The sequence below is a fragment of the Crassostrea angulata genome, chromosome 2 (genome assembly GCF_025612915.1).
Source record: "Crassostrea angulata isolate pt1a10 chromosome 2, ASM2561291v2, whole genome shotgun sequence".
Classification (NCBI taxonomy): domain Eukaryota; kingdom Metazoa; phylum Mollusca; class Bivalvia; order Ostreida; family Ostreidae; genus Magallana; species Magallana angulata.
The window spans coordinates 62,164,616-62,187,034 of NC_069112.1; the positions used below are offsets into that span (position 1 = coordinate 62,164,616).

At 32.7% G+C, this 22,419-nt stretch overlaps 1 protein-coding gene across 1 annotated transcript in view; it reads right to left on the reverse strand.

Moving 5' to 3' along the window:
- Positions 1–22,419, reverse strand: part of LOC128172676 (neurogenic locus notch homolog protein 2-like) — a 50,420-nt gene that overhangs the window by 15,010 nt on the left and 12,991 nt on the right. The window lies entirely within an intron of this gene.

The window sequence follows — 22,419 nt, forward strand, 5'->3', positions numbered from 1 at the left end:
TAAGAAAGTGTCTTTGAAACAGACCTCATAGCTTTAAATCATGTAATAATGTGTACCAGCTTGTTATTCTTAAGTTTTAATGCACACTGACTATTTTCCTAGGTTTGAACTCAGATTTTAAAATAACAATAGAACAGCCTTAACCGTTGTTATTTTACAAAATTCTTAATATAACCAACTGAAATCATTTGATGCAACATTGTTTTAAATATATTTGATTTTGTAATTGAGTTGGGTTTAAGACTCTTAAACAGTCTGATATTCACACATATCCAATATTTAGTTATTTTCGCGTGTAACAATATTTGCGAACATAGGTGAAATGTGTACTTTTTATTTGCGTCAGTTTTTTAGGGTTTTTTTTTTGCTGATTTATTCTTCATAAATTTTGAATTATCATGTTCAAAAGTGAATGAAATATAATATGAAAAGGGGATTTTAACGGCATACGTGAGAATTAAATCAACGCAATTACGATTTTATACGGGAATTAAGTAAATTAATACATTCCTTATTCTTCAAAGAATAATGGATTAATGTTTCCAATGAAATGATAGAGTATGATGCTATGATATCGTCCGATAGTTCTATCTAGTATGGATATTTGCAAAGTCAAAAAGAAAATATATTGCAAAGTCAGTGTGACATTTTTTCACACAGATTTACTTTAAAACTGAATGCCGCTCATAAATAGGCACCGGCACACAATGCCAAGTACCTTGTATATAAACCCTTCGATTTCGGAACACCCGATTGCACACCTGAAACTCGTGGCCGACGAGTGGTATTCTTTTCGTGGTCTTTGGATTTAATGCATTTATTTCTTATTAATGTGCATATTCTATTTGTAAATAATAAATTGACCGATTAATTTGATGTTAGTATTCTCCTGTGTGTAAAATTTGATAATTTCATTGCGACCGAGTAGCACGGCGAGGATGTACGTCCACACAGGTGAGACCTCTACAGCGAAGTACTTTGAACTGTTTAGCGGTCTTTGCCTTATATAAGGGTTGTAGGGACAGCAGTGATGAAAAAGAAATAAGGCGGACAGTGCCTGTTTACGAGCGATGTTCAGCTTTAAAAAAGCTTTGGGTTAGCGACGGGTTGTACTGAATTCTAATTTGTTTATATTTTAGTTTACACAATTTTAAATGTTATATTTTCTGCACAGAGCAATCAAAATAAGTTCTGGTTTCAAATTGTCTTCAATTATTTCAAATCTAAAAGACTCCATTAGAAAAAAGTTATATAATATATTTTGTTGTGTAAATAATTACCATGCCCTAATTAATGTTCTATTAAAAGAAAACAAAATATACCTTAAATGTAATTTATTGACACCACAGTAATTAAACAGAAATAAAACCAATACGTACTGATCAAAATAATTTAAAATACGTTGAATTAAGTATAAAGGTACATTAAAAAGCTTTACAGTTATATCCAATGTAAGAAGCATTATAAATAAAAGTCAGACATGTAACATTAAAAGCAAAAACATATTTAGGGATAAATAGGGCAACAGATGTAGAATTTTAACTTGAAGCGATTTGTAAAGTCACATTAAATAAGACCAGATAATTATTTCCTCAAGATGCAAAAAAAAATATACATGTATCTAAGGTCGTCAACATTTCAGCCTAGTCATCGGCTTTAATGAATATCAGGCAGGGACGCCAAACACATCAACTTCACAAAGAATGAGAAACTCAGTTGTCTTTGAGATCTTAACGAATCTCCCCTGTGGTAATGTCGGACAGTCGATGACGACCAGCTGTGACGCAGTACCGGGACCAGCAAAGAAACCACAGGGAGTGTTGACGTCTGATTCTGTCAGTCCTACAGTGACGGTAACATCCTGCAGCCAGTAGAACAAACCTAAATAAAAGTCAAAGTACAGGTGTAAACTAGATGCTGTTATCTTTTGTCTTGTAGGCCTAATGATCATAGAAATATGCACAATATAATTATATATTAATATATCACAGAAAAAGCCTTGCCGAGGTGTTTCCCCTAATTACACTTCCCTGTACTTGTTTTAATTTTTATTGTTTTGCCTGATTAACCCATACAAAAAGGCTCATATTAAGCAAAATATGATTATTTTGTTTTTAACGTAAAAAGAAAAGGTTGAAATTTTCTGTGATAATTTTTCAAGAAAAATGTGATCAATAAGAATGATTTAAGTTTGACGAAATCTTGCTTTGGCGATTCTAATATTGTTACGGGTCATAATTACAATGAATGTACCTAATATTGACAAATACATTTGTTGAAAGTTAATATATGTTAAGCAGCTTAATTGTAGGATGTGGCAGGAATAAGTATGCTAATTCATTTTCTTTAGCGGGTTAAGTTTTTTTTCTGCAATGATGGCTACCTTAAGAACCTGCATGAATCTCAAAAAAGATTTTATATTATGACACATACATATTTACATCTATCTTTTAACAAATTAATAAATTGATTGTAAAAAGTTGGTAAAATCCACTTAAGTGCTGTTAATGTACATTATGTACATCAGTACGTTATCTAAAAGTAACAGCCAGATCGTATCCCATTGGAATTTGAGTCTGACATCATCTTGATTGTTTTTGCAGTCCGTGGTATTACGTAGGTTGCTGTACATGTAGGTTTCGACCAATCGATGAACATGTGCATGTAAATTTCAGTATTGTTGTTTCTATAGAGTTATGAATTTACTATTAGTTTTAATATAGGGAAAAATACTTGGTGGATGTAAATATATTATTATCGTTGTAAATCCTTGATATTACGTGCTACTTTCAACTATCTTGATGACTACGGAAAACTTTATAATGTCGTAGACTTTTGTTACTCTAAGCAGTCTAATTGAGGCCCCACTATGCATTTGCCCTATAGTAATCACTCTATCATATTCTATGCGGTGACTTTACGTCAAGTTTCTATGTGAAAGCTCACTGCATAATCGTCGTCTTGACTTATTTTCTCCTCTTTAACTTAATTCATGTATACTACACAAATAAAGAATCCATGTTTATTACAAAGAAACGAAATGCATGAACTGGATTGCTGAAGTCAAGGGTTAAGGTCAAGGCAAAGTTCTCTTAAATGATTTTTGATATTTTAGATATTATATGTAATGTTTTCTATGACAATCGTAGGAAACAACCTAGACGTAACGCTTTTATATTTCAATAATTTACAAAAACAAAGATCTGAATAGCTCACATTATTATAACTACTTTGTAATAACAGCCTTATAACCTATAACTAATAGCATATAATTGCACTGGATTTTATAAATTAAGATATCGTGCTAAACCTGATATTATTTCCACTTTCTGAATCTAACTGTATGTTTGCTACAAACCCACCGCCATTTTAAAGTTCTTATATATTATGACAATGTGTTGAAATTCTACTGAGAAATTTTAACTTTTTTTACTTGCATTGCGTAGTAGCCAATAAATTTATCATCAGTAACTTTACACTAAACAATCGCGCAAGAGTAATTTCTGTATACAAATGTGTAAACTGTCTGCAGAACAAACAGTTATGGATAACTCCCCTCCAAATATTGCCAAATAAAAAGGCTGTGGAACTGACTTGAAATTGATTTATGTTTATAACATTTATCAAAGCTCAGGGGCTTTATCCACCCCCTCTTTATTAACTATTTACAAATTATTGAAATGTCTTGTATATGGTTTAATCCTTATCCCTTAACCATAAATTTTTTTGATATCCCTTACCCATATATATTCCCGTTGATCATGTCAAGACGCAATTCAAACATAGCCCCTAAACCTGGGGTCATCACCTCACCCTTCACCCCACCCTCCAACAAACTCAAAAAGACTAGTATCTTGAAAACATGCATTCTTCATCAATTATATTTTTTTTCTGTTTTTATGTTTTATGGCATATCAAATACTATGTATATCATGATCCTGTGGATAATTTTGACCCTCATGAAACGGAAAAAAGGCTGACTATCTTGAAAACTGTTGAGATTCATCTTACCGCCTACACTGTAGCCATATATATTCATGTGTTTTTATGTCGGGGGCATCAAATGGTGTAATCCCGAGGAGTTGCCAAATAGAAAATGATAAAATATTTTAATGATTATGAAGATCCACATCTCTATTAATCCATTTTTACTCATATTTCAATATTGATCCTTCAGATTGACAATGATAAAAATGAATCCCATCACATGACATACCTAATCAAAGACTTAAAATTTCAAGCATTAAATTACGGGAAAAATGGAACATAAATGTGTTATAGACAGACAAACACTAATACATTCAAACACACAGACAGACGAGTATATGACGTATACTCCCAATCTCATTTGAAGCGGGGGTATGACAATTCCAATCCTATTCCAAGAGATGGTTTTGCAACTGAAATATATTTTGTTTTTGAAGAAAAAAACCCTACAGTATTGATTATACCCAACCTAACACCAGAGTAAACACCATCTGAACCCTGGGCTTACATTTGAGGTTTTCCTTGGATTTACTATAGGTTTACTTCTTAAGAATTTGTGTCCACTTTGGGTTTACTCGGGATTTGCGATTGGGGTCAACTAAACGGGGTGTTGCTAAAACGCGGAACGGAAAACGGAACGGAGAGCGGAACGGAACAGAAAACGGAAAGTCTTATCTAATGTTATTTACTTTATAGATTTGTTTATCATGCTAAAACAGATATCCTTTGTCTAATATTTAATTTTTTTGAGAGATTATCAATCCGAGATTATTTATTCAAGAATAATTATTTTCCCAAAATCAACAGTACATGCATTGACCACCATACCCTGTCCTAAAATATCCTCGATTCACATTTTGCGGAATAGCTCATAATTTCTTTTTTAAAACGTCCTCTCTAGCTCATTAGGTTCAATACACAGCTGAAAATAAAGAAGTCTACAGGGTTTTGCATTTCAACTGATCCGGATGATAAAGTTGAAAAATTGTGCGAGGTATTCTGAGCGACCTACGAATGGAGAAAAGATGTCAACATTTCCCATTATAAATCTCCGTAAGAAATCTGTTTTCGATTCTCTGAATTTTTCCGATTAAAAAAAATGATAATGTGTCAATGAAGTTTTCTTGGATATTTTAATAAATGAAGATAATAATTTTTCTATTGATCGACGTATCAAAGAAAAAATTGACCGGAAAACTTTTTCATCAATGCGCTGCGCTTCATTTCTTATCATTTAATTAAACATTTTCAAATTAAAAAAATGTGACGTTTCATTGATCAAAAATGTAAATAATGTAAATGAAGCGGCGCGTATGAATACAAAACAACAACAGCAACAATATTCAAAATGGATGCGCCTTCAGCTGATGCAGAGCTATTGAGCTGAATTAAAGGATTAAACACAAATAGTGAGTTAGAATCTGAACCGACTGAATTGAAAACGAAAGGAAAATACATGCGATAGCTTGTGATATTATTCACTGTGCAGAAAAACTCGTAATAAAACTAGTTTTCATGTGAGATCGCTGGAATATGCAACTGGACATAACCATCCAAGGAAAGGCGATTGTGGATGAAAATAGCTGATATGTCGACAGAGAATAGTATGTATAAGCGACTTTTGTAAACGTTGTGGTAACTAGATAGCCAGTGATGTACTTAAATGGTATATCAGCCGCTTGGAATGCGCAGAAGGAGTTGATGCATCACTCATAGCTTTTCTTTACGACGCTTATTCTGATGACCGATCATGTACGTGTGTAAATTTAAAAATTATCCTTACCAAATTTGAACAGCAGTGTTACCGTGAAAGTTTATAGGCCTATATGTTCGTTATAATATTCCTGGAAAAGGAACAGCCAGCCTCGCTGTAAATGTTGATTGATCTCAAGCAGACGAAATCGTGTGAAACGCTTAATTTTCTATTTCGTGAATCAAATAATGTGTTTTGTTTATTTTTGAAGGTTTAACTTTCAAGTTTTTATGTTTATAAAGTTGTATTTTGTTTGCTGACAATAAAACAGACACAACTTTACATTTTGTTGACAGTGTTTATTTTGGAAATTCCCGTTCTATAAATAGTGTTAGATCAGAACAGCTGAGAAAAGTAGATCCGGCAAAATTTTTTATTGATACAGGTATCATTGAAATTTTTCGACCAATCAGAAGCGCCGATATCTCATCAAACGAATAAATATTAAATGATTCCCGTTTCATCTGAATAAATTGCATCTTTCACAGGTATGTATATTTTGTTTTTAAAAATCGTCCAAATGTGTTGTATAACTTTTAATATTTTGGGATCAGCACACCATAGTCCCAATTTATAAACGGAAAATCAAACCAGGCACCGTCTAGATCTCTATATTCAGATCTTATGTATATAGCTGCAGGAATGAACAACTGTCAAGTAATGCAAGCGTATTAAAAAATTGCACTGCTTAAAATACTAATTTCACTAAGTACCGGGTATTATTAACGGTACAAAATGTAGAAAACGAACGCCGATATTAGAGGAAAAATAAAACATAACATAAAATCCACAACGTCATTGGTCCAATTAAAAGATGACACTTTTTGGTAAAATGATATTTACAATAGCGGGACATGTTTGCAAATAGAAGATGCAACAAGACTTCGTAAAGATGATCATGGATTTTGTCAGTGGTACTTGTATATAAACACTTTGAAAATAGTAAGATTTTATATAATACGAACAATTTAGATATCCATGTACTCTCTTGTATTCCTACGCCAGAGTTTAATAGTCTCGTTCAACCAAAAGCTCGGCTGTCTCCGTAAATATTCGACAAACAGAGAGGCTCTCTTGCTTGTCGGAGATTAACGGAGACGGCTAAGCGTATGGTTGAACGAGACTGGAGTTCAATATCAATATTGCTTTGATCCATACACTTTTTAGAATTGTTTCGATTGTTAATACATAATTTGAAAATTACACAACATGATTCATATGGGTTTCTCTTAATTCTTGTCTGAAAAGTCTAATTATAAAAAAAGTGCGTAATTTAAAAAAAACTAGAAACTAATTGCCAGGCAAGATAAGTTAATTCTAAAATAAAAGATAATCGATAAAATCAACTTCCGTCAGTACTTTGATTTATCTTACTATCCTACTGCCCGTAATTCCGGCCCCTTGTACATGTATATTTTGAATACACATGTACCGTCTGCTTTCTGATCGGGGTTTACTTTTTGTGTCCACTATGGGTTTACTTTTGGTTTACTCTAGTAAACCCGGAGTTATCCCAGAAAGTAAACCCAGGGTTTAGTTGGGGTGTACCTTCTGTTTGGTTTGGTCTGATCGATACTGTAGGATGGGAATAAAGGTGTATCATTCTAACCGTATATAGTCAATAAATATAACTGATGAGTATATGTTATTGATCCCCCCTTAAAAAAATTCTGGAATTCTAACAGACACCAACGATCGTATCTGGATAAATCGTTTATAAATTCTTTAAAGTTAGAAAAATTGATATTGTTTATATTTTTTTAAAAGAAAAATTGTCATTTTTACCAGTTAATATTAAAACCACCATTTATATTTCATTAAAATTTTGACCATTATGTTAAATATGAATGTTCGGATTTTTTGTTGTTTTTTTCTTCTTTTTTTTTGGTTTTTAGCTCACCTGAGCTGAAAGCTCAAGTGAGCTTTTCTAATCACCTTTTGTCCGTCGTCCGTCTGTCCGTCCGTCCGTCTTTTCACATTTTAAACTTCTTCTCTAAAACCACTTCGTCAATTATAACCAAAGTTGGCACAAAGCATCCCTTTAGAAAGGTGATTATAAATTGCAGAAATGAAATACCGATCTTTATTTAAAACGGAGAAAACCTCGAAACTGTAGAAAAAGGGGGTGCATTTTAAAAAAATCTTCTTCTCAAGAACTATTGAAGCAAATTCAACGTAATTTTGCTAAAATAATCCTTATGGAAAGGAAATCATAAATTGCAAAAAATTATTGGCGAACTCTGTTTCAATTTTGAGTAATTAACGAAAATAAAAATAAAGAGATAATCGCTGTCAATCAGTTTATAACTTCGGGTACGGTATTCCATATCGAAAACGAAAGTTCATTGTGTAAGGCAGCCAAGTTTGAATGTTGACGCATGGTAAACGGGTCAAACTGACAAAGATGTATTTGCTTGTTGTGCAACAGTTGACATGCGAAGGAATACTTGAAACATGCTAAATATATTTGTGCCAATTTAGTGAAGTCAATTGAGATTTAATCTTTCGATGCGTTGACCATTTCACTCATGACCGTGGTTTTACATTGTTTTGAATTTCGTTTATGCTTTTTAACTTGAGAGGAAATATTGCCTGTATTTTGGGATTTTATGTATTAAATCAAATATAGACTTCGGTAAATCAAACAGTTAATATTTCACCTGCGCAAAATTAGCATAATTTGATGCACTAACAGCATATCATATTATAAATACTATACATTTTATTGGTAATTCGGTACGATCTCTACGTAATAGTTGATTATAATACAACGTGTTTTGTTAAGATGCTCTGCATTTTCAGTCTAAACGGAGATTGTTTTTGCTGCTAGAAATATATATATATATATATATATATATATATATATATATATATATATATATATATATATATATATATATATATATATATATATATTATGAAAAATAAATTGTGCTCTTTCTTTGTTTTAGTGCATGTTTCTTCTGTTTTAATTGTTTATTTACAATTTTCTCTTTACTAATCATTTTCAGCTGAATCAAGTTTCGAATTATAAGCAAGATACAGAGCTTTGCTCCCAGAACTGAGGTCATGCTTTTGTTCATTCTGAATAGGAAATATCAAGTTTAAAAATCTTAAGTTGAATGTAATTAACTCATGTGAACAAAATATTGACTCAAACCAAGCAGAATTGTGAGTTATGTATCTTGCTTATAATTCTACGATTGACGCTGAAATTTTGATTTATCACCTCACTAAACGTTAAATACTTGTACAGAAAAAAAATAAAAGGATAATATGCTATAACAACTTTTTGGGGCCACCTTCTTATGCGATGAATCTACACCAACTTTGGTGGTTATTCAGACACAATTAAATTAAAACGATCTCTTTAAAACAGTTTAAAACATTTCTGTTACGGGGATAAATCTATTATCGCTATTCTTAAGAAAAAATTACAGCGGAAAATCATCTTGATTTGTGGCCATTTTTTAATGTGATCTTGAATAAAGATGAAAATAAAGTGAGGGCCTTAGTAAAATAGAGCGATATGCCTGTCAATACATTGCAGTCTGAGGCTCATTGGTGGTGGGGGGGGGGGGGGTAGACCTTTTCAGAAATCTTGACAAGCAAAAAAAAAAAAAAGAAGAATTTGAGCGTGGCTATGTCTAACTTTGCAAAAAAAAGTGTGTGTGTGGGGGGGGGGGGGGGAGAACCCCTTCCCCTCCACCCAGTTCCGACGCCTATGCATTGATTATACATGTAATAGCTCTTTGACATATTACATGACAACATTTTCATTCGAGTTTATTCATCGATCAAGTGAGTAAGGTTATAAAACATAGCACGAGTTCACGCCTTGTAAACAACAATCGTTTATAATGTGGAAGACCAATTGAATATTTGAATGTTTTTAATTGAGCACCTTGAGGTACACTTTTCCTCTTTCACATATAGGAATCTTTTTTAATAAAATACAATAACTAGCAAGTACAATGTAGTTGAAGATGAATATGTACCTATGTGCATATTCTCATATATAATTTGATCGTTTTATAAAGTGAAGGGGCAGAACTGAAATAAAGAGAATTGGAAGTTAAGAGTGTACCCCTACCAAAATGTTGTTTTCTATCTTGCATAGCATCTTATTTTTTGTAAAAAAAAAAAAAAAAAAAAAAGGGTTTAATGTCATAGAATAAGTGTAGGAAAATAAATTTAAAATTTGGATACAGTTTATTTTATGGTATTCTTTTTTTGTTTTTCTACCGAGGGGCCATATGGCACAATATCCTTTGCACACCTATATAAAGCCATTGTTACTCAGGTGAGCGATGTGGCCCCATGGGCCTCTTGTTTTTATTTGTGTGTTGAAAAAGAAAATTTATCTTGGGGGAACTAATGTCATTTTAACTATTATTTACTTATCAATATGACAATTTTTTAAAAGGTTTTTGTGCATCTAACCGATATCCCATTTCATAATTCCAAAGAAAATTTAGCTCTAGGAGTTTTTGGAACCATTTCTTTTGTAAAAAAAAAAAACAAAAAAAAAAGACCCACCTTTTTTACCCTAAGGGTTAAAATAAAATTTCAATGACCTTATACATCAACAGGACGCCTCCAATTATATGCAAGGAGTTGGTTTGGCCTATGCATAAACTAGTTAATTTATTGAAACCACATTTTTTTGAAAACAAAACAAACGTCACTTTTCAGCATTTAATTAACCCCTTGGCCGAAAATTAAATTTCCGAAACCTTATTGCACATCTATAGGACACCCTAATCATGATTAAGATAGATACTGTGTAAAATAAAAGAGGAATTTAAAGAGTTTTGGATATAACAAAATAGTAAATCAATATTTTGGGGGCTTCATTCGATCGAAGCTATGAACCAATTAACTAGAATTTAAACAACATTTTCCTCTACATTTGCTATACTTCGATTCTGTAATGTTGTTGTTAGATACGCTTACCTGTGTTTAACTGTATATTCCTTTATTAAGTATTCTGACAGTTGTGATGTTATACATATATAAGGTATGGACATAAAAAGCAAATTCAAAACTTGCAATGTTGTTACGTTTTACACTTACTCCCTCCGTATTCACCTATCCCGCTGTTGAGTATTCTGACAGATGTGACGTTATACACAGCCTGTAGATCCACCCTCCACCAGGGATTGGTGTCAGCATAATCTGTGTGTGTACACTTGTCTACAACATAGTCAGTTCCTCTGTTGCCATCCACTGCATGCGTGGCGTTATAGTCATAAAATGTTGTTGACTGTGTGGCAGGTTTACCTAATGCGATGTTCGACAGAACTGTCAACGAAATTACAATAAATAATAATATTTGCGTGATAAAGATATGAGGATATAATTAACTACAATAGAGAAATAGCTGTGATAGTTGTTATTAAGTTATTAAACTAAACTGTAAATGTAATATTTAAGCAATTTACTGCCGCAATGGGTCCATATATTAAATAGTAAGATGACGACTGTTCGGCAGGTTTAACTAATGCGATGGTCGGTAGAACTATCGACACTAATACAGAGAAAAATGCCGATGTCTAGTGATTACGTAACGAAAATACAATACAATTTAAATATGGAATGAAGAAACAGTTTGTTAATCAAAAATGAAGCCGATCTGCAAAATTTTGTTTCATTTCATTTCTTTGGAGATATTCAGCTATAGACTTAATATGAAGTCTTTCATAAATGACTTTATATTAAATATGATTTTAGACATTATTAAAATACACATACAAAATTATTAAGCATCAAAACTATGTCAACATCTATTCTACAATTTACTGGCATTAGAGTGAAAACTTTATGAATCTGGGTTTTTTTAATGGAGGGTAATCGTGTTCAAATATCCAGATATGTAAACTTGTTAATCCGAATATGCAATCATGTTGGTGTGTGAGCCTGAGTATGAATGAGTGTAATTTTGATCGTGTCACCTATAAAACACAGGAATAAACACTTTAGAGTTGACCGCGCAGGCCTTCAATCGAATGTTTCCTACAGATGCTTAATTGCAGCTGTAAAATGCTGTCTGTTATTTACTTGTAACCTGCCACTATAATACACACTTTCTATCTGTAGTCTCTGCATTTGTTTATCAGTTTTCCGAAATAGCATGGCTGACATCAGGGATGGGGTCAATTACATTGGAAAGTAATTAATTAAATTACAATTACTTGCTTAAATTCTTCAATTAAATTACCATTACCATTACAAGAGTTTTCAAATGTAATTAATTAAATTACAATTACTTTGCAAATGTAATTAATTAAATTACAAATTACATTTTGAAATTCATAAAAATTTAATAAGACTATAATTTATCTACAACACATAAACATTTAAGGAGGTATGTCTATAATGTGAATAAAATTTCGTCATAATTAAAATACTTTCACTGTTTGAGAATTTGCTTACTACTTTGATAAGTAACAATTTTTGGAAAGAAAAAATATAAATTTGGTTTTATTGTTTATTTCAAAACGCAGGTATCGGTAGTCACAATATGGAGGTGTCCCTTAATATTCAATATTAAATATTTGAAAGTCATATCCCCTAACCTACATCTATCATGTCAACGCAAGTATTTCCAGCATGCAAAACTATTAAATGAAAACTTTATCCTTTGCATTTTTATACCCTTTTTTTCCTTTATAAATACAATGCCAAATTACAGGTTAATCTCAGGTAGAGGGCAGACTATAATTGTTATCAAAACACAATTCACACCTGTTGTTCTCTACCTAATTATCAAATGTTTGCAATAAGGGAACACACCCTGTGGACATGTTAGACATCAAAAACTTAAAACCCATTTGAAGCCATGCATTTTAGCTCAATGTATTTTAGGCTGCATGACTTGATAGTTCATATAACACTGATTTTGTTTTTAAATTAAACAGTGATGTTTTAATCTAACTCAATGATAATTGACACACTAATTTTTCTAATAAGAAGGGAAATACCGGTAAGTATTTTTTAAGAAAAAAGAGATCAAGCAAATCATCAAATACATGTACTTAATTAAATTTGGGAAACTTATTATTAAATATTGAATCACTGAAAAAGTTCATTCTGAAAAATATTAAGTATGATAGCTATAATAATAGTTCAATGCTTTTTAACTTCTCATCCTAACTTGATCTTGTACCATTGATAGTGTAGGGAACAATGGGTAGTGGACAGCTTCATATTTATATGTACATCAGTGTGTAATTGAAAGTAATTGAAAAGTAATTGGAATTACATGCCTTTTTGAAAGTAATTAATTAAATTACCATTACATGTAATTGAAAATTTGGCCAATTACACATTACTTTCAATTACATCAAAATTTGTAATTAATTACACTCAATTACCATTACAAATTACCATTACCCCATCCCTGGCTGACATGTTACAAATCAACAAATGTAAAGTCAACAAGTTTGTCGAATATTGACATGATCATATTTGGAAACAGTGACGTCAACGATAGGAGGCTAGGTGCAGGTAAAGGCATGCTGTTATCGCCAGAATGGGGACAGAATAAATAAAATAAATTATATATTACGTAGGCCTATAATTGGTATTATCTCTGGATAACATCCTTTCTTGGGAAGTATGATTTTTCGGAAAAATAAATTATGAGCTCGGTGTACATTTTGACAAGAGAATGTATAAAATACGAGTAAAGAATTCGATCGGCTTCAGATATCTTCTAAGAACTAGAAAATAATACATATAATGACTTTGTTTGAATATACATGTATATAGATATAAAAACATGCAACAAATTGTTAAAGTCTAGAGCTAGGTTGAATTAAGAAAATATCTCCAAAAGCTTCTAATCGCTACCACAAAGTTCGGACAAGACCCCTCCCCCTCGAAAAATTACACGGAGTCGGCCAACTAGTCAATTAAATAACTTAGTTGCAAAGTACTCGACAAGAAAAACAAAATATTTAAAGACATTGGTTTTAAATTTTGATTACTATGAGAAATAATAAGCAAACCCCCTCTTTGAAAAATAAATAAAAATTCCAAAGTTAAGGTTAACTGTCGTGATATTAAAAATTTGCATGAATTATTTTTATAAATTATTCATTTTGCATTGTTAGCAATACATAGGGAAAAAGCGTATTTTGCTGGTGAATATTGACATTTTTTTTATTTCAAGCAATTATTACGGGAAAAGAGTATGACGTTCTGAATGTCAGTTCGATACAGACTCACTTATTGTTGTTTTTTGATAAAAAATTTCCGGAGAGCTTTTATAATACAACTTTACAGCCACTTGTAAACATGAACTGTTTACCATAAAGCAGCTACTTAATTTTGAAAAATATCGTCAAAACACTATATATTTTAAAATATCTTATAATTAAAACTCTACAAGTTCATATACGCTCTAATTCATCTGACCAACCCTGTTCCATACTTTTAGAAATCCAATTTCCGAAGAAAACAAAATCATCATTACAGAAACGTAAACATGCTAGTAGTAGTATACCCTGACTTTGAGCTTTAATTAACTAATATAAAACTTCTATAAAACCCTGACTCTTTTTTTTTTTTTTTTTTTTTTTTTTTTTATACAGTTTTAGATTCTTTTATTATATATCTTTCACTTGCACAATAAAATCATTTTGATATTTTAAAAAGTATAAATACATGTATAGTTACATAACGTTTTCAGCGAAAATTTACCAAGTCTTTGCAAGTCGTTTAGTTTTAACTAATTCAGAAAAATAACAAAACAAAAAAACAATAAAAGAAAAACTGTCAATGTAACAGCAAACCGGGTTTTGATTGTGTGTGAACAGTATCCATAATCCATTTGTCCATACTGAATTGATACAAACTACCTATCCAGAAAAATGGGGTACTCTATATGCAACGTTTTTGCCAAAAGTGACCAAGTTAAACAGCTGATATTTTTTTTATAATACCAGCAATTTGCATACCTTTGATATATGTTTAAAAAGAACAACTTCCTATCTTAATGAAAGAACTGAAAGTACTGATAGACGGAGGAGGCATTTCGGGGAAAATTAAACTAATAAAAATTTATATGATTTTTTTATTTAAGGAAAAACAGCGCGCATACTGCTTATCATGTGGGAATATTTGCGAAGCGGTTTATTATTATGGCAGTTTAAGGTCGCGAGGATGTTTTTCAGGTTGACATCAGTGTTAGATAGATAATATTCACAGGATGAATCTCTGCCATTCAGTCAATTGAAAGGTGACTGAAAGGTAACTGAAATGTGACTGAATGGCATATGTGTGCCATTCAGTCACCTTTCCAGACCATTCAGTTATCATTCAGTTGACTGAATGGCAGAGATTCATCCTGTGATTAAAATAATTAGTGTTGTTCTCTTATTTTAACCTTATAAGCTTGTTATATTACTACTTTTTGCATCAGAAAACAACATGGGAAACTGTACATGTTATTAAATGCATACAATCGAACTTAAAAAATACAATGCAAACTATTTATGTACACATTTCTTTTCTGGTGTATATTTAGTTGAAGTCGATATTATTTCCTGTGTACAGTGATTTGCAAACCCAAGGTAGAAAACGCCATAGCCTAGAGGTTTCCACACCTGTTCAAGACAAAAGATAACCTCTAAATTGCAAACTACTTTGTCTAACTGTACAACACCCCCCCCCCCCCTCCTTTTTAATCTTACAGAAGGGGTTTCTTGATTAATGAGTGTCGTCGATCTATATGTTCTCTTATTATGATCGTGATGAGAGAGAGAAAGAGAGCGTTTAAGGCGTAATTTTATGTACGTTCATTTAAAATATACTAATATAATATATTCACAAAATTAGTATCCACAAAAGAATATAGTATAATGTGATTTAATCCAGCATGCAGTTTCAGTCCGAGTCCACGTTTTACCCCTGTTAATCAAATCAACACGCGGGGTGCAACACGTGTTCCTTCCAAGATAAGGGAAAACAGTTTCGTTCTAATAGTTTTCATTTCAAGTAAGGAGAACAGACGTATGCCTAACAATAAAGTATTCTACACTGTTTGTGATGTTTGATTTCAAGTAAAGGGAAAGGAAGCATGCCTAACAATGAAGTATATGTATTCTACACTGTTTGTGATGTTTGATTTCTAGCAAAGAGAAAAAAAAATATTTATAACAATGAAGTACATGTAGTATACACTGTTCGTGATGTTTGATCTAAAGATTGATATAATGTGTTTGTGAAGTAAAGTTCGTATACTTCTTTTTTCTCAACAGAACTCACTCTCTCTCTCTCTCTCTCTCTCTCTCTCTCTCTCTCTCTCTCTCTCTCTCAATCGTTAAGACTATGGACACAATAAACATATGTACTTTATTTTGCTATTTATTTTGAATTTACAGAGAACTCAAGTTCAGTTATATGGTACCAGTTTTAAAAAAATATATAACGGCTATTGTTTGCATCATATAAAAGATTTTTTTGTCAATTCTATCTTCTTTTTTTTCACGCGTGATCAGCTTGTAAAATACACTGACTTCCCAAATCACTTTCCGGGGGGGGGGGGGGGGGGGGGCTGTAAAGAGAGATACGTCTCCGCGGGAGATTAATTGATAATATGCGAACGATATACGACAGAGACAAAGAAGCACACGATGTTTATTCATCGAATCTTATAATTATTCATTATTTCGTCCACCGCTAGATGGTGCTTAAGGAATCCTCATTATTTGACGTCACGGGCAAGCCAATCACAATATACGGAGGCTGTTAATCAGCTTCCGTCTAAAAAACTGTACGAGGAGTTATCCTGTACGAGGAGTTACTGATACAATAAGGATACCTTTATGGCAGCCTCTCCCCCGCCCGCCGTTTCACTGTTTCAATGACCGGAAAACCCGGTTGTAAATTCTCTCTCAAAATTCTTAGAACACAGTAGAAGCAATCGAGCTACATGGGACCTCACGGCGGTCTCCGCACCCCATGCCGATCAAAACATTTCACCCCCTTATGAAACCTATTAATCCGTCTCATCTCTAGAAAGGAGTACACATTAACATTTGTTATATTAATTCCTAGCTTTCTGATTGACTCATATCCAACTTTATCGAAAAAACAAAACGTTATTTCACCTGCACGTAACCAAGAAGGTCAATATAACATTTCATTTTCTCTACATTGGACTAAAAAAAGATAGGCAAATGAAACATCGCATTTCTCAATTTGTTCTGCTTTGGCTTTAAACTAAAACTTTGCTTGATGACATTCAATTAATATATGTCTGTATCAATTCGTCGATGAATTATATAAAAAATAATTATTGCTCGTTTTTTTTCGATTAACACGATGATTTAGCTACCCGAGAAGTACAATATTCACCTTGCCTCCGGCTCGGTGAATATCGTACTCGGGCTCGGTGAATATTGTACTTCTCGGATAGCTAAATCATCATATTGACCAAAAAAACAGCAAAATATAATATTCAAGTTTACATGTCAATTTTTTTTAAAGAAATAAGATATTAAAGACTTCTTTTTAACCCTTATCGTACAGTACCATGATAATTATATTACAGAAATCAGCACATTCGTCATATCGAAACGAATTTTATATACATGAACCTCTTCTTGTTTGGTTCAGTTTTAATTATACCTTAAATATTTTCTAAAAAAAATGCCGGTATTTTCAATAGAAAAATTGTCGTTCATTAATAACTTAGTGCAAAAGTTTAGCTGAATATCATGTTTTTCGTCCATTCTGGCGATTACGGCATGCCTTTTCCCCGCAGCAAGGCAAATGCTATGTACGGTTATGTCAAAATTCGAAAACTTGTAGACTTTACATTTTTCAACTTGTATCACGTCTGATGTGCTATTGCCAAGCATGAACTTTCAAATACAGAAACTACGGATTAAATGTGTGCAGAGTTAAAGGTTTTATTAACTAATGAAAACAATTAAGCTGCGAAATGTGCATCATACGAGGGAACCGAGTCAAATTTTACATGTGTTTATGTCCGAGTTTTATAGGTTACACGATTAGAATTATACACATTCATACTCAGGTTCACACACCAACACGATTGCATATTCGGATTTACAAGATTACATGTCTGGATTTTTGAACACGATTACCCTCCATATTATTTTAACAAAGCCCGGGTTATAATAAAATGTGTTCAGTTTAAATACATGTGTACTTATAATAAAAATTATGCATGACAGTTAATTAAGGAAACAATTGAACATAATTGATATATAGTTTGAAGTTTTAGATCAAATGATTGAAAAAATTTATAGAGCGAATAATCTCCGTAGAGGTCAAAGTGAGGGTCAAATTAGTCTCAAGTAATTAAATTCATGTGTTGACAAGATTTGTGTTAAAACAATTTAATTGCCTTCTGTGTTGTTGATTACAGTGTGTTGTTGATTACGTTCTACTTTCCCAATTTTTTGTGCGTTTAGAGTGCGCTCACCCTGCGTTCACTAGCGCTCCGCTCCGTTCGCGCTCACCGTTTACAAGACGCTCACATTGGGTTCACTGTGCGTTCACTTATCGTTTGGTCCGTTTTCATTTATTCTCAATCGGAACTCCAAAATGATAGGATCGGTCTTTGCTAGTCACAGCAAATGAGAAAAGAACCCGAGCGAAAAGGTGGAAACTTACATTTGACATAAAACATAATTTTAAGAAGAATTTAGTCCTTGAGAATTTAAAGTACACATTTCTGAGCAGGCAGTGTCCGTTTTTAGTTGTTATTTTTTATGACTTCAAAAATTGATACCGTTTTATGTTTTTTATCATTCCTATACAGAAGTCATTTAATATATGTTTGAAGAAATATGATGCGAATAATTGATAAGAAAAAAGGTAGGAATGCTTTCTTTAAGTAATACATTCCTTGACAATGGTTTTCTCGGGGTGTCAGCTTCAACTGTCACCCTCTCAAACAGGCATTATTAAGGTTTTCCGTTTTCAACGGAAGACCTTGTACTGATTCTGTTGATAATTCTTTTTATTCTTTTTTCTTCTAGACGTTTTTTAAAACTCGAATATCTTGCTTGTTTGTTGACCTATAAAGTTAAAATTTTCAGGGCTTATTGGTAGTTACTATTTCTTAATATTTAGGGAAAATTGTTGAAATCAATACTTCCGATACCGAGTTTTCTCCTTTTTCAAAAAAAAAATAGGCATTCCTGTGCACGTAAAGGCTCTGAAACCGCCAATAACATGTGTTACAAAGTCACAAATCTTGAAAATAGACGCTTTGAACGTTGTCCTCCGAGTTTTATTTTTACAATTTCTCCCCTTTAAAGTTTCAAAAAATTAATTTGAATTTTGTGCTTCAAAAATGCTGATTTTTAGACGGTGGCTATAAATAGCCACGGTCTATTGCTATCGTCCTGACCGGAAGAGTATTTCTCACAGGGACCCTAGCGGATAAGGAACGATAACTCTGTTAGGTATGCAGTGTTAATGCAATGTTACAGACAACGTTTTTTCTATGTGTCGATTTTAGTATGAGAACTAATTTTAATCTTATCAGATATTTTAAGCATTATAGCTGCTAATTATTTTGTACATGTGTTTAAATAATTTATGAAATTGTGTTTTATTTTAAATTGGCCCTTACCCTGTCTGCTTACGCGGTATCGATAATTTATGCACCAACTGCCAGTTGTGAAGTTAAACTCTGTATCAGGGCTGCATAAACTATATCACTGCGATAATTTGCTAAGAGATCTCACAATAACCGCTTCTTGTTTTTTATGATGTAAACAATTGTCAGAAACACACTATTTAAACAGGTTTGCCATTTCATATTTCAGCAATTTTTCAACGCATTAATTTTAGTTGAGGCAGAATATTTATTTTGTTGTAGCTTATTCCAAAGAATTCACAACAGATACTGACAATGAATATTACATAAATAACATTTTATTGAACTTCAACCGATCAATGGCACACTTTCTTCTACAAGTGTGCATGTGTTTTCAAACATACCAAAAAACTTGAAATGTGTTTTGGACTGACCTGTGATTTACATGAACCTTATTTTGTAACCCCCTCAGTCTGTAGGAACATTAATTTTATTACAGGTACCTCAATAATCATCAGACAATATTTACTACTGAATTTGACGCTTTACTTGCTGCTGACTTTCTCTCAAACACGCTAATCGATCGACTGCGGATTGTAAAATTCACGTGCAAATCGAGTCGCCATTTTACAATTTTACATATATAAACAAACCACATTTTACGATGTTTCTAAGATTTTCAGTTCAGATTTTTGTAAGCAAATAAGGGATTGAAGACATATGTTATGGATTTCACGGCGTGTCACGGCGTGTCAGCTCGTGTATCTCTAAATAATTTGCAGCAAACGCTACCTTTTTTGTGAGAAAAAACTATCGGTTCAACTCATGCAATATTCCATATACATTTATTGTGCATTGTGAACGGTAATGTAAGATCACTAAACAGTTTCTGACGAATTTTTTCACAGTAAACTGAATAACGCAATTTGAAGAGCGAAGTACAATCTCATTCTGTGACTTTAATCCATATGCGCCCGTCGACGTCTCTGCTATTATAGAACCTTTTCTTTAAATTTGGGGGGATTTTTTCACTAACAGATAACATTATTACACATGTACGTAAATATCGCCCCGTTTGTTCTCAAATAATTTTTCTCTCGCGAGTACAACTCTATTATGAGCTTTCTTCGACATTTGTTTCCATAATAGGCAGGCCTAATATATAAATGCGTCAGTTTGTTGCGACTCGTAATCGAAATACACGACGGTTAGAAAGTGTCATCACTCAACGAAATGCTACATCAGCCATAGCGTATACATCCATGCGCGGATCCAGAAAAATTTTCCAGGGGGGGTCCGAAGGATAATTGTGTTTGCCAGGGGGGTCCGAGGCATATTTTCGCGATAATTTTACTATGTAAATTTAATAAATTTTCATTTTCCAGGGGGGGGTCGGGACCCCCCCGACCCCCCCTCTAGATCCGCGCATGTACATCCATGCTATATTTGCGATAAAAAATGAAACATGTAGGCAAAAAATGTGCTTCATAGATGACTGTAGTTTTCTGCTGAGCTACAGAACTATAGCTTTCCGGAAATATTGCTGGGATTTGCGAACCCTAGATATAGTGTATATGGTACATGCAAAGAATAAAATGAAATTTATATACACAGCTGTACGGTCAGAAAAACATGCGTTCAACTTGTATTTTGTTTGTTTAGTTTTTTTGAAAACTAATTTTGAATAATTAATCAATATTTGTTTTAAGTTTACTAGAAGAGTTTAATGTAGCAAGTGAATTATGCGTGTTAAAGTGTACTGAGAAGCGATAAAATATACATGTGACTTTCCCAAATCCATTCAAATGATTTGAATGAATCTACAGCTAAATACAATTAATGATTAATGAAACTGCCGCGACTGAATATTGTATGATATTTTTTTTTCAAATTATTCACTTTCGCTGTGAGCAAATGAGAAGCGATAAAATATACATGTGACTTTCCCAATCCATTCAAATGATTTGAATGAATCTATAGCTAAATACAATTAATGATTAATGAAACTGCCGCGACTGAATATTGTATGATTTTTTTTTCAATTTTTTATTCACTTTCGCTGTGAGCAAATGGATCCACTAAAGTCGAAGATAAAATATTGATTGACTCTTCTGTTTCATGATGACGTGCATTCTAAAAGAAATACCAGTTTTAGCAAACAGGTTCTTGTAAACCATTCTGTTTTCTTTACACCTAAATGTATCAACTGACTATGAAGACATAAAGCAAGTTGATGGTCCACAAGACTGCAACTTTTTCCCCGTGAAGAAATTGACGGAAAATGCTGTCGAGAGGGACAATAAACATACTACATGTCTACCAAATAATTAGTAAAAACCTGATAAGTATTTTATTCATTTATCATATCCAATCCACACTTTTCAAAAGTTGTTCCCCTTAACGGGGTCAACCCAAAGGTCAAAAGGGGAGAAAACCCAAAATCCCCTTCTTTATACAATCAAATATTTGGGCGTACTGTGATGAAATCGCTTTGGATTTGATTTATTCATTCAATATGTGGTGGCAACCCACATATTTAATAAGTCATTCTGGGGCAATCAAAATACAAACATGTAGTACATGTATTAATGAAAACGGAGTTTGTCAACTGATATAGATACAAACATATAGATACAAACTTCTATACTACAAAGGCTACTGCGATAAATCTTGGGTTTTCCCCAAAAGATGACGATAAAGAGAGACAACATTTGTAAAGTGTGGATTGTGATCACAACTACAATTTCCACAGAATTGTCCATGTAGGAAACTCACGACCAGTTGTGCGAGTAAGCGTTAAGTATTAGTACATGTATGGGACACTGGCTTTGGATTTTCGACAACAATAATTATCATACATGTAATATGCCACTTTCAAACGGCGCCACCGTCTAACAGTACTATCAGTACTTTGATTGGTTGTGTTTTTGTCTCGTAGCTCTTCAGTTTAAAATTTTCTCTGAACACAATATGTGCAAAATATCAAGGGCTTTCACTTGACACCATTGAAAAAGGGCTGGCCCTTTAAATTAGGGGTCTAGAGCCCTTAAAAATCTTCGCTTTATAACTCAAAAATGGTTAATATTTTGTTATA